A 13,585-nucleotide genomic window follows, 5' to 3' on the forward strand; every position below is an offset into this window, starting at 1 on the left:
GAGAGAGAGAGAGAGAGAGAGAGAGAGAGAGAGAGAGAGAGAGAACGAGAGAGAGAGATAGAGAGAGGTAGAGAGAGGTATAGATGTACAAATGGATAGAGAGAGAGAGAGGTACAGAGAGAGAGAGAGAGAGAGAGAGAGAGAGAGAGAGAGAGAGAGAGAGAGATAGAGAGGTAGAGAGAGGTATAGAGAGAGAGAGAGAACGAGAGAGAGAGATCAGAGAGAGAGAGAGAGAGAGAGAGGAATCGAGAGAGAGAGAGAGAGAGAGAGAGAGAGAGAGAGAGAGAGAGAGAGAGAGAGAGAGAGAGAGAGAGAGAGAGAGAGAGAGAGAGAGAGAGAGAGAGAGAGAGAGAGAGAGAGAGAGAGAGAGAGAAGATAAAATGTTAGTCACAATTGTTCAAAATTCCCTTATAATGAAAAACCAGGTAGGGAGAGAGATGGAATTGGAGAGACAGACGTACAGCACGCGAGCTATAGACCATGAATGAGAGACAGGGGGGAAAAGGCCAAGATAAAACATGTACAAATGAAATGGGTAAAAATTCCCTCACAATGGCCATATATTTCACAACGGTGCTAAACACTCGCTAGCTGTGTGGCTTCAAGATAAGCAATGCCTATTCCCCGTGTCTCTCTCTCTCTCTCACACCCCTCACCCCAGGAAAACAAACATGACCCTATGCCTTTTCACAGCTCCATGAAAGAGAAGTCTGGTCTACCTGTCGTCACAAGGTCAAGGCACAACGCATTACTAACCATGGACAATCACAACGCATTACTAACTGTGGCCAATCACAACTCTTTACTAACTAACCTTAGCCAATAGGAGAAGAGAATGTACACTACAGTGTACTCAGTTACTAGAAAAGTGTCCTCACACAAGGAGCCTGTGTCTCCACTGATAAGAAAACATCTATTTCCTATCCTTGTACCACGGTGTGCGTGTTTTTACGAGACAGTGCGGGCAAACTGAGGCCCACTAGCTACACGGTATGGAGGAGGAAAAAGGCATCCCATGTCCCTGTACATACCATCTATCTCCCTACGGCGATAAGATTCCACAGGTGGGTGTGTGTGTTTACCAACCACAGTGGCTGTAAATAATTGAATTGCAGACTGTTGGACAGAATCCATTCTGATTCTACTAGAGAACCCAATAGCAGAGAAATGTCTATCGTGAGCCCCAGGGAGAATAGCTGAGGGCCTATCGTGAGAACCAGGGAGAATAGCTGAGGGCCTATCGTGAGCACCAGGAAGAATAGCTGAGGGCCTATCGTGAGCACCAGGAAGAATAGCTGAGGGCCTATCGTGAGCACCAGGAAGAATAGCTGAGGGCCTATCGTGAGCACCAGGAAGAATAGCTGAGGGCCTATCGTGAGCACCAGGAAGAATAGCTGAGGGCCTATCGTGAGCCCCAGGGAGAATAGCTGAGGGCCTATCGTGAGCCCCAGGAAGAAAAGCTGAGGGCCTATCGTGAGCACCAGGAAGAATAGCTGAGGGCCTATCGTGAGCACCAGGAAGAATAGCTGAGGGCCTATCGTGAGCACCAGGAAGAATAGCCGAGGGCCTATCGTGAGCCCCAGGAAGAATAGCTGAGGGCCTATCGTGAGCCCCAGGAAGAATAGCTGAGGGCCTATCGTGAGCCCCAGGGAGAATAGCTGAGGGCCTATCGTGAGCCCCAGGGAGAATAGCTGAGGGCCTATCGTGGGCAACAGGGAGAAAAGCTGAGGGCCTATCGTGGGCAACAGGGAGAAAAGCTGAGGGCCTATCGTGGGCAACAGGGAGAAAAGCTGAGGGCCTATCGTGGGCAACAGGGAGAATAGCCGAGGGCCTATCGTGAGCCCCAGGGAGAAAAGCTGAGGGCCTATCGTGGGCAACAGGGAGAATAGCTGAGGGCCTATCGTGGGCAACAGGGAGAATAGCTGAGGGCCTATCGTGAGCACCAGGGAGAATAGCTGAGGGCCTATCGTGAGCACCAGGAAGAATAGCTGAGGGCCTATCGTGAGCCCCAGGGAGAATAGCCGAGGGCCTATCGTGAGCCCCAGGGAGAATAGCCGAGGGCCTATCGTGAGCCCCAGGGAGAATAGCCGAGGGCCTATCGTGAGCAACAGGGAGAATAGCTGAGGCTTATTCAACAGATAATGGGGACCCAAATAAACTAAACTATCAACGGTTGATAGAAAGAATACATGCAAGACAAATTCCTATGTACTGGTAGGAAAGATGGGCACACGATAGAATGATGACTGTGTCCTTTGCAGCCAGATACGGCCTCTTTCTATAAAGACTCTGTCTCATCATACTATACCTGGTAACATGCTTGCTTTACTTTTAGGGTTGCAAAATTATGGTCACTTTCCCCAAATTCCAGGCAAAGAAAAAAAAAAGAAAAAAAAATCCCTGAATCAGAAGTGAATAAGTATGAATTCCTGAATCTTCAAACCGTATTTCTGGAGAACCAGGAAATGTTGCTTAAGTGTTTTCGCACCCCATTTACTTACCGTTTCCCTGCTAGTACATTAGGTTCTGTTGATAACATAGAAACAGGATGAATTCATTCCATTCACATGGTTGATAACGTGGGCCTTTAACAGCCATATAGATACTAGTGTCAGTGCCATTTTATCCTCATTTGGTCCCTGTGTGTGTGTGTGTGTGTGTGTGTGTGTGTGTGTGTGTGTGTGTGTGTGTGTGTGTGTGTGTGTGTGTGTGTGTGTGTGTGTGTGTGTGTGTGAGAGAGAAAGAGTGTGTGTGTGTGTGTGTGAGAGAGAGAGAGAGAGAGAAAGAGTGTGTGTGTGTGTGTGTGTGTGTGTGTGTGTGTGTGTGTGTGTGTGTGTGTGTGTGTGTGTGTGTGTGTGTGTGAGAAAGAGTGTGTGTGTGCGTGCGCTCGCTGCACTCCTGTCGTATGCGTGTGAGTGAGTCATCCATTCCCCGTATCTCCGCTAGGCTACGTAACACGTGTAGGTTTCAGCCGCACCGTGTCTGCATAGTGTGGGCTGGCGGTCGGTCGTCATGATGGCCCTCCTGAGGGACTCCAGCATCTTACTAGCTACCACAGGATCGCTAACACAGGATCGCTAACACCGGTTTACCATGATAATAATAATAATAACAACAATAACAATAAACCACTGAATTTATAACACGCTTTTCATAGAAAAACAATCTCAAAGTGCAGTGCATAATGCATAATGATGAACATGACGAGGGAAAGCCAGATGCCTCTGTGTGTGTGTGTGTGTGTGTGTGTGTGTGTGTGTGTGTGTGTGTGTGTGTGTGTGTGTGTGTGTGTGTGTGTGTGTGTGTGTGTGTGTGTGTGTGTGTGTGTGTGTGTGTGTGTGTGTGTGTGTGTGTGTGTGTGTGTAGTACAAGACTTCATGCCAGCGTAGTGAAGTGGGCCGCCAACCTCGTCTGAAAATATAACAGCGGCTGTCGTCATTTCGGTTGCTAGGACGCAAGCACAACCCAGAAATACACAGAGTACAATCTGCATACACCCCTCAGAGTGGAGAAACCCTGAATCCATATACAGCACCTTGCTTCACCAAATCACATCATCACTGTCAACTTGTTGTCATTCAGCTCTCCCAGAACATGCCTACACCTACACTGCCGACATGTGACACGGCAAGAAGAGCACGCGTGCTTCATGGCAGAGGGGCTGAGAAAAACCTCTAGGTTTCTGTGTAGTCCATCTCTTCCGTTCTATCTCACCAACCTGGCAAACCAGAGCAAGAGCAGAGCCCCCCACAGTGAACAGGCATGTGTCCCAAATGGCACCCTATCCCCGACATAGTGCACTATGGTCTCTTTTTTTAAAAAGTAGTCCACTATCTAGGGAAAAGGGTGCACTTTGGGAACAACCCCCACCAATACAAAGCTACTGTCCAGCAGAAACTTTACAAATAAAACATTACCTAAATATTATAACAGAGGAGGAACCGAGGATGAGATGGGAATAAACGATTCTTCACTAAATAATCATTTAAGGAAAAAGGATGAAAAATATCTACGGAGATAACTTTATTTCCTTTAATCTGACAGAAAACAACCACGGAGTATATTAAAGAACTGAGGATAGGAGAGGATTATAGTAGAGAACTGAGGATAGGAGAGGATTATAGTAGAGAACTGAGGATAGGAGAGGAGTATATTAAAGAACTGAGGATAGGAGAGGAGGATTATAGTAGAGAACTGGGGAGAGGAGAGGAGTATATTAAAGAACTGAGGATAGGAGAGGATTATAGTAGAGAACTGGGGAGAGGAGAGGAGTATATTAAAGAACTGAGGATAGGAGAGGAGATTATAGTAGAGAACTGGGGAGAGGAGAGGAGTATATTAAAGAACTGAGGATAGGAGAGGATTATAGTAGAGAACTGAGGATAGAACTGAGGATAGGAGAGGATTATAGTAGAGAACTGAGGATAGGAGAGGAGTATATTAAAGAACTGAGGATAGGAGAGGATTATAGTAGAGAACTGAGGATAGGAGAGGATTATAGTAGAGAACTGAGGATAGGAGAGGATTATAGTAGAGAACTGAGGATAGGAGAGGATTATAGTAGAGAACTGAGGATAGGAGAGGAGTATAGTAGAGAACTGAGGATAGGAGAGGAGTATAGTAGAGAACTGGGGAGAGGAGAGGAGTATATTAAAGAACTGAGGATAGGAGAGGATTATAGTAGAGAACTGAGGATAGGAGAGGATTATAGTAGAGAACTGAGGATAGGAGAGGATTATAGTAGAGAACTGAGGATAGGAGAGGAGTATAGTAGAGAACTGAGGATAGGAGAGGAGTATAGTAGAGAACTGAGGATAGGAGAGGAGTATATTAGAGAACTGAGGATAGGAGAGGAGTATATTAAAGAACTGAGGATAGGAGAGGATTATAGTAGAGAACTGAGGATAGGAGAGGATTATAGTAGAGAACTGAGGATAGGAGAGGATTATAGTAGAGAACTGAGGATAGGAGAGGAGTATAGTAGAGAACTGAGGATAGGAGAGGAGTATATTAAAGAACTGAGGATAGGAGAGGATTATAGTAGAGAACTGAGGATAGGAGAGGAGTATAGTAGAGAACTGAGGATAGGAGAGGAGTATAGTAGAGAACTGAGGATAGGAGAGGAGTAGGGAGTATATTAGAGAACTGAGGAGAGGAGTATAGTAGAGAACTGAGGAGAGGAGTATAGTAGAGAGCTGAGGAGAGGAGTATAGTAGAGAACTAAGGAGAGGAGTACATTAGAGAACCGAGGAGAGGAGTATATTAGAGAACTGAGGAGAGGAATATAGTAGAGAACTGAGGAGAGGAATATATTAGAGAACTGAGCAGAAGAGTATATTAGAGAACTGAGGAGAGGAGTATATTAGAGAACTGAGGAGAGGAGTATAGTAGAGAACTGAGGAGAGGAGTACATTATAGGATAGGAGGAGAGGAGAGGAAGAGGAGAGAGAAGAGAGAAGAGAAGGAAGAGGGTGAAGATATGTCCTCGTTTGGAAGGACAAAACGCTGAAAGTATTTTCCTAAATAAGAGAGAATATAAGTGAAAGGGTCTGGGCAACATTATCTCAGGAACTCATTAGAATAAAGAGATTTGGAGGAGAGGATAGGAGAGTCGGAGGAAATTACGGATGTGAGAGAGTGTGCGATGGACGAGAGCGAGTGATTACCAATTCTGGAGAGTGAGTCTCCCTCTTCTCCCTTTGCCCTCTCTTTCTAGTTCTCTCCATCCAGACAGACCCTTGTGCTGTGAATGCAGCACTCTGTAATGGAACCATGTGTCTGGAGGGGGCCTGCATTCATCTCTCTCTCGCCCCCACCCCCTCTCTCGCTCTCTCTCACACTCCCTCCTCTCACACTCTTACATACTCCCTCCTCTCTCTCTCTCTCATACTCCCTCTCTCTCTCTCTCTCTCTCACACTCCCTCTCTCTCTCTCTCTCTCTCACACTCTCTCTCTCCTCTCTCTCTCTCTCTCTCTCTCTCTCTACTCTCTCTCTCTCTCTCTCCTCTCTCTCTCTCTCTCTCTCTCTCTCTCTCTCTCTCTCTCTCTCTCTCTCCTCACACTCCCTCTCTCTCGCCCCCCACCCCTCTCTCTCTCACAACCCCCCTCTCGCTTTCTGTCTTGCCCCACTCTCGCTCTCTCTCACACTCCCTCCTCTCTCTCTCTCTCTCTCTCCTCTCTCTCTCTCTCTCTCTCTCTCTCTCTCTCTCTCTCTCTCTCTCTCTCTCTCTCTCTCTCTCTCTCTCTCTCTCTCTCTCTCTCTCTCCCTCTCCTCTCTCTCTCTCTCTCTCGCTCTCTCTCTCCTCACACTCACTCTCCCTCCCCTCTCTCTCTCTCTCCCTCTCTCTCTCCCTCTCCCTCCCTCCCTCCCTCCCTCTCTCTCTCTCTCTCTCTCACTCCCTCCTCTCTCTCTCTCTCTCTCACACTCCCTCCTCTCTCTCACACTTCCTCCTCTCTCTCTCCCCCACTCTCTCTCTCTCCCCAAACAGCAGTCTGCCAGTGAAAAATTAAGAGATGAACCTGCCCAGAGTCTGCCCAGAGTCTGTCTGGCTCTGATGTTGGTGGAGAGGTTAACCTGTTCACCTCTAAACACACACACCACAGTAGGTGGATTAATGGGAGGGTAAGGGAGGGAATGTAAAATTATAATGACCTTTTGACCCCCAAACACCCCTTGAGCAACAGGAAATGGGAGTCATAATATGCAGATGGGAGTGTATGCAGGTGTATTATGGGTGAGTGAGTGTGTGTGTGTGTCTGTGTGTGTCTGTGTGTCTGTGTGTCTGTGTGTCTGTGTGTGTGTGTGTGTGTGTGTGTGTGTGTGTGTGTGTGTGTGTGTGTGTGTGTGTGTGTGTGTGTGTGTGTGTGTGTGTGTGTGTGTGTGTGTGTGTGCGCTTCGGGGCCTCAGATCTACCTGCCTCCATCACTTTTCCAGTGAGTAGAGACACTGAGTGTGTGTATGTACACCACATTTGGTCCATAGGGAATGTCTCCACACTAACTAAACAACAATGCATGATTCTTACTCTGGTTATCTCACTACATTTCAGTAGAGATTTCCACTCATTGCACTTTCAAAATTGCTTTGGCTTTTCCAACTAGAGAAACTAATGGAGATAATTTGTCAAACAGAATTTATGTTGATGATTTCTCATCAGAGAAAACCCATCTCGGCGATAAGCAACCTGATAACATCGTCTTCTCACGCGATCGGCACGCCCAATAAAATATTACTCATCCCGTTTTCTCAATTAATTTCCCCCATTTTCCCACTTGGATGGCCCCGGTTAATCTCATTCTCAATCAAGGAAAACAACAGAATCAGAACAGCACCCCTGTCGCTCCCGAGTCCCAACTCCTGACTCTTAGTCCCAGAAATACAGGCTGAACGCTGGCGTGGTCTGGTGACATAAATCAGAATTGCAGAGCGTGGGACGGCGGGTTGAAAAACCACCGCAAGACGCCACACGGACGCATCCAATTAATCTGATGGATTAGGTTTTGTTCCATCAATTCATTAGAGGGAATATTCCTCTCCGTCTGGGATTAAAGAGCCACGCCTCATTGGCTGCCGACGGCTTTAAGATGAATGCAATAACAACTTAGAGTAAACACTCCATACCTACACACCTTTACATAGAATGGAAGCTTACATTAGCTTCATATCTTCAATGTCTACAAACGGTCAATGACATGTAAAATAGGTTCACAAAGAGGTCCTTTGGATGTCCTTTGGGTGATGGACCATTCTTGATACGCACGGGAAACTGTTGAGTGTGTTAAACCCAGCAGCATTGCAGTTCTTGACCCACTCAGAACTGGCACTTACTACCATACCCCGTTCAAAGGCACTTAAATCTGTTGTCTTTCCTATTCCCCCTCTGAATGACACACATACACAATCCATGTCTCAATTGTCTCAAGGCTTAAAATGACTCCTTTAACCTGTCTCCTCCCCTTCATCTTCACGAGTGGTCACCAACTGGTCGATCTCGATAGACTGGTCAATCTCCAAGGCATTCCTAGTCGATCGACAAACATTTCTGTAAAAAACGCAACGATAAAGCCTTGTGTCCTATTTTTGTATTTATTTGTCACGCTGTTGGCGGTAGGCGCACCGGATCCAGCTGCCCTGCGCGTCGGGTAGGTGACGTGTTTCTATTTTCAGCCATTTCATATGTTTTAAAGGTGCAAACTCTGCCTTCCCAGGGGGTGCAAATCAAGTGCACCATAGGCCTACCACTGGCCAATCGGATGGCTGAGATTACCATGTCTGCAGTAACTAGGCAAGTTGATACTGTGAGACTTCTAAACTTTTAAAACCATGACGAATGAGTCAACGAATACAGCAAAGAGCTGCTGTTTTTATGAGTGAGTTCATGTTCAAGTTCTCACTCAGCACTGTCAACACTTTTATACTCCATAAAATGTGCTTTCTTCCTACTTCCACTCGCCCTACAACCAGCACTGCAGCAGTAATGAATGAGTAGGAAAGTGGAATGGAAAGGCTTGTGTTGTTATTATTATTAGCGGCTTGGGTATTTTTTCCATATTGAGGAAAAAGTCACTTCCTCTGTTCAAAGGAGTAACAACATTAATTTGTGCATGAGGCAGATATAATGCAGTGCGACTGAAGTTTGGTTGACGTTGTCCCTTTTTGGTCAGTGTCAGAGGAGGAAGGGGAGAGCCTGACCATCAGATGGATGACGGTGTCCCTTTTGGTCAGTGTCAGAGGAGGAACGTTGTCCCTTTTTGGGGGAGAGCCTGACCATCAGATGGATGACGTTGTCCCTTTTGGTCAGTGTCAGAGGAGGAAGGGGAGAGCCTGACCATCAGATGGTTGACGTTGTCCCTTTTTGGTCAGTGTCAGAGGAGGAAGGGGAGAGCCTGACCATCAGATGGATGACGGTGTCCCTTTTTGGTCAGTGTCAGAGGAGGAAGGGGAGAGCCTGACCATCAGATGGATGACGTTGTCCCTTTTTGGTCAGTGTCAGAGGAGGAAGGGAGAGCCTGACCATCAGATGGATGACGGTGTCCCTTTTTGGTCAGTGTCAGAGGAGGAAGGGGAGAGCCTGACCATCAGATGGATGACGTTGTCCCTTTTTGGTCAGTGTCAGAGGAGGAAGGGGAGAGCCTGACCATCAGATGGATGACGGTGTCCCTTTTTGGTCAGTATCACGTCCCGTTCTCCATCTACACACGTCCTCTTCTCCATCTACACACGTCCCGTTCTCCATCTACACACGTCCCGTTCTCCATCTACACACGTCCCGTTCTCCATCTACACACGTCCTCTTCTCCATCTACACACGTCCCGTTCTCCATCTACACACGTCCCGTTCTCCATCTACACACGTCCCGTTCTCCATCTACACACGTCCCGTTCTCCATCTACACACGTCCCGTTCTCCATCTACACACGTCCCGTTCTCCATCTACACACGTCCCGTTCTCCATCTACACACGTCCCGTTCTCCATCTACACACGTCCCGTTCTCCATCTACACACGTCCCGTTCTCCATCTACACACGTCCCGTTCTCCATCTACACACGTCCCGTTCTCCATCTACACACGTCCCGTTCTCCATCTACACACGTCCCGTTCTCCATCTCCACACGTCCTCTTCTCCACCTACACATGTCCCGTTCTCCATCTCCACACGTCCCGTTCTCCATCTCGTCTCAACAGTCTGACATTCCAAACACCCGCAGATGTATCGAAAAGCTGGTAAATGACGGCTCCCACTCAGAGCTTCAGAAAAAGAAAGCATCTAGTCAAACACGGTTGACTTGTTATTTTCCAGAGGGCACTCCAAAAACAAATAGTTTCCCAGAGAGCCACGGCTGGTGCCTAATGGGGTGCCGTGTGGTAACCTTTAACAAATGATTCTGTTCATTGTTTTTACCCAATGTTTCCGCGGCCTCTGTCTTCAAAGGTCAAAAGACGTGGCTCGAGGAGCCAGATAAATGAGGAGTTAACCAAGCAGAAAGGAGAGGCGGAGTAGGGAACAGGGAGAAACAGAGAGTGCGTGTTTTGGTTGGCGAGAAGCAAAGCGAAAGAGATGATTGTTAATTATACATACTAATTGTATACAGAGTAGAAGGAAGGAGGAGGAAGTTCACCAATCACCCATTACTGATCCCTGTATTCTAACAGGTTACAATGCCACCCCATCACCCATTACTGATCCCTGTATTCTAACAGGTTACAATGTCACCCCATCACCCATTACTGACCCCTGTATTCTAACAGGTTACAATGCCACCCCATCACCCATTACTGACCCCTGTATTCTAACAGGTTACAATGCCACCCCATCACCCATTACTGATCCCTGTATTCTAACAGGTTACAATGCCACCCCATCACCCATTACTGATCCCTGTATTCTAACAGGTTACAATGCCACCCCATCACCCATTACTGACCCCTGTATTCTAACAGGTTACAATGCCACCCCATCACCCATTACTGACCCCTGTATTCTAACAGGTTACAATGCCACCCCATCACCCATTACTGACCCCTGTATTCTAACAGGTTACAATGCCACCCCATCACCCATTACTGATACCTGTATTCTAACAGGTTACAATGTCACCCCATCACCCATTACTGACCCCTGTATTCTAACAGGTTACAATGTCACCCCATCACCCATTACTCTAACAGGTTACAATGCCACCCCATCACCCATTACTGATCCCTGTATTCTAACAGGTTACAATGTCACCCCATCACCCATTACTCTAACAGGTTACAATGCCACCTCATCACCCATTACTGATCCCTGTATTCTAACAGGTTACAATGTCACCCCATCACCCATTACTCTAACAGGTTACAATGCCACCCCAACACCCATTACTGATCCCTGTATTCTAACAGGTTACAATGTCACCCCATCACCCATTACTGACCCCTGTATTCTAACAGGTTACAATGCCACCCCATCACCCATTACTGACCCCTGTATTCTAACAGGTTACAATGCCACCCCATCACCCATTACTGATACCTGTATTCTAACAGGTTACAATGTCACCCCATCACCCATTACTGACCCCTGTATTCTAACAGGTTACAATGTCACCCCATCACCCATTACTCTAACAGGTTACAATGCCACCCCATCACCCATTACTGATCCCTGTATTCTAACAGGTTACAATGTCACCCCATCACCCATTACTCTAACAGGTTACAATGCCACCTCATCACCCATTACTGATCCCTGTATTCTAACAGGTTACAATGTCACCCCATCACCCATTACTCTAACAGGTTACAATGCCACCCCATCACCCATTACTGATCCCTGTATTCTAACAGGTTACAATGCCACCTCATCACCCATTACTCTAACAGGTTACAATGCCACCCCATCACCCATTACTGATCCCTGTATTCTAACAGGTTACAATGTCACCCCATCACCCATTACTCTAACAGGTTACAATGCCACCTCATCACCCATTACTCTAACAGGTTACAATGTCACCCCATCACCCATTACTGACCCCTGTATTCTAACAGGTTACAATGTCACCCCATCACCCATTACTGACCCCTGTATTCTAACAGGTTACAATGCCACCCCATCACCCATTACTGATCCCTGTATTCTAACAGGTTACAATGTCACCCCATCACCCATTACTCTAACAGGTTACAATGCCACCTCATCACCCATTACTCTAACAGGTTACAATGTCACCCCATCACCCATTACTGATCCCTGTATTCTAACAGGTTACAATGCCACCCCATCACCCATTACTGATACCTGTATTCTAACAGGGTACAATGTCACCCCATCACCCATTACTGATCCCTGTATTCTAACAGGTTACAATGTCACCCCATCACCCATTACTCTAACAGGTTACAATGCCACCCCATCACCCATTACTCTAACAGGTTACAATGCCACCCCATCACCCATTACTCTAACAGGTTACAATGTCACCCCATCACCCATTACTCTAACAGGTTACAATTCCACCCCATCACCCATTACTCTAACAGGTTACAATGTCACCCCATCACCCATTACTCTAACAGGTTACAATTCCACCCCATCACCCATTACTCTAACAGGTTACAATGTCACCCCATCACCCATTACTGACCCCTGTATTCTAACAGGTTACAATGCCACCCCATCACCCATTACTGACCCCTGTATTCTAACAGGTTACAATGCCACCCCATCACCCATTACTGACCCCTGTATTCTAACAGGTTACAATGCCACCCCATCACCCATTACTGACCCCTGTATTCTAACAGGTTACAATGCCACCCCATCACCCATTACTGACCCCTGTATTGTAACAGGTTACAATGCCACCCCATCATCCATTACTGACCCCTGTATTCTAACAGGTTACAATGCCACCCCATCACCCATTACTGACCCCTGTATTCTAACAGGTTACAATGCCACCCCATCGCCCATTACTGATACCTGTATTCTAACAGGTTACAATGTCACCCCATCACCCATTACTGACCCCTGTATTCTAACAGGTTACAATGTCACCCCATCACCCATTACTCTAACAGGTTACAATGCCACCCCATCACCCATTACTGATCCCTGTATTCTAACAGGTTACAATGTCACCCCATCACCCATTACTCTAACAGGTTACAATGCCACCCCATCACCCATTACTGATCCCTGTATTCTAACAGGTTACAATGTCACCCCATCACCCATTACTCTAACAGGTTACAATGCCACCCCATCACCCATTACTGACCCCTGTATTCTAACAGGTTACAATGCCACCCCATCACCCATTACTGACCCCTGTATTCTAACAGGTTACAATGCCACCCCATCACCCATTACTGATCCCTGTATTCTAACAGGTTACAATGCCACCCCATCACCCATTACTGACCCCCTGTATTCTAACAGGTTACAATGCCACCCCATCACCCATTACTGACCCCTGTATTGTAACAGGTTACAATGCCACCCCATCACCCATTACTGATCCCTGTATTCTAACAGGTTACAATGCCACCCCATCACCCATTACTGATCCCTGTATTCTAACAGGTTACAATGTCACCCCATCACCCATTACTGACCCCTGTATTCTAACAGGTTACAATGCCACCCCATCACCCATTACTGACCCCTGTATTCTAACAGGTTACAATGCCACCCCATCATCCATTACTGATACCTGTATTCTAACAGGTTACAATGCCACCCCATCACCCATTACTGACCCCTGTATTCTAACAGGTTACAATGCCACCCCATCACCCATTACTGACCCCTGTATTCTAACAGGTTACAATGCCACCCCATCACCCATTACTGATCCCTGTATTCTAACAGGTTACAATGCCACCCCATCACCCATTACTCTAACAGGTTACAATGCCACCCCATCACCCATTACTGATACCTGTATTCTAACAGGTTACAATGTCACCCCATCACCCATTACTGACCCCTGTATTCTAACAGGGTACAATGCCACCCCATCACCCATTACTGATCCCTGTATTCTAACAGGTTACAATGTCACCCCATCACCCATTACTCTAACAGGTTACAA

The 13,585-nt window shown here is 46.8% G+C and overlaps 1 protein-coding gene across 1 annotated transcript in view; it reads right to left on the minus strand.

Moving 5' to 3' along the window:
* LOC127923918 (tumor suppressor candidate 3-like) overlaps positions 1–13,585 on the minus strand; it is a 140,882-nt gene that overhangs the window by 33,515 nt on the left and 93,782 nt on the right. The window lies entirely within an intron of this gene.

The sequence above is a fragment of the Oncorhynchus keta genome, unplaced genomic scaffold (genome assembly GCF_023373465.1).
Source record: "Oncorhynchus keta strain PuntledgeMale-10-30-2019 unplaced genomic scaffold, Oket_V2 Un_contig_3376_pilon_pilon, whole genome shotgun sequence".
NCBI lineage: Eukaryota > Metazoa > Chordata > Actinopteri > Salmoniformes > Salmonidae > Oncorhynchus > Oncorhynchus keta.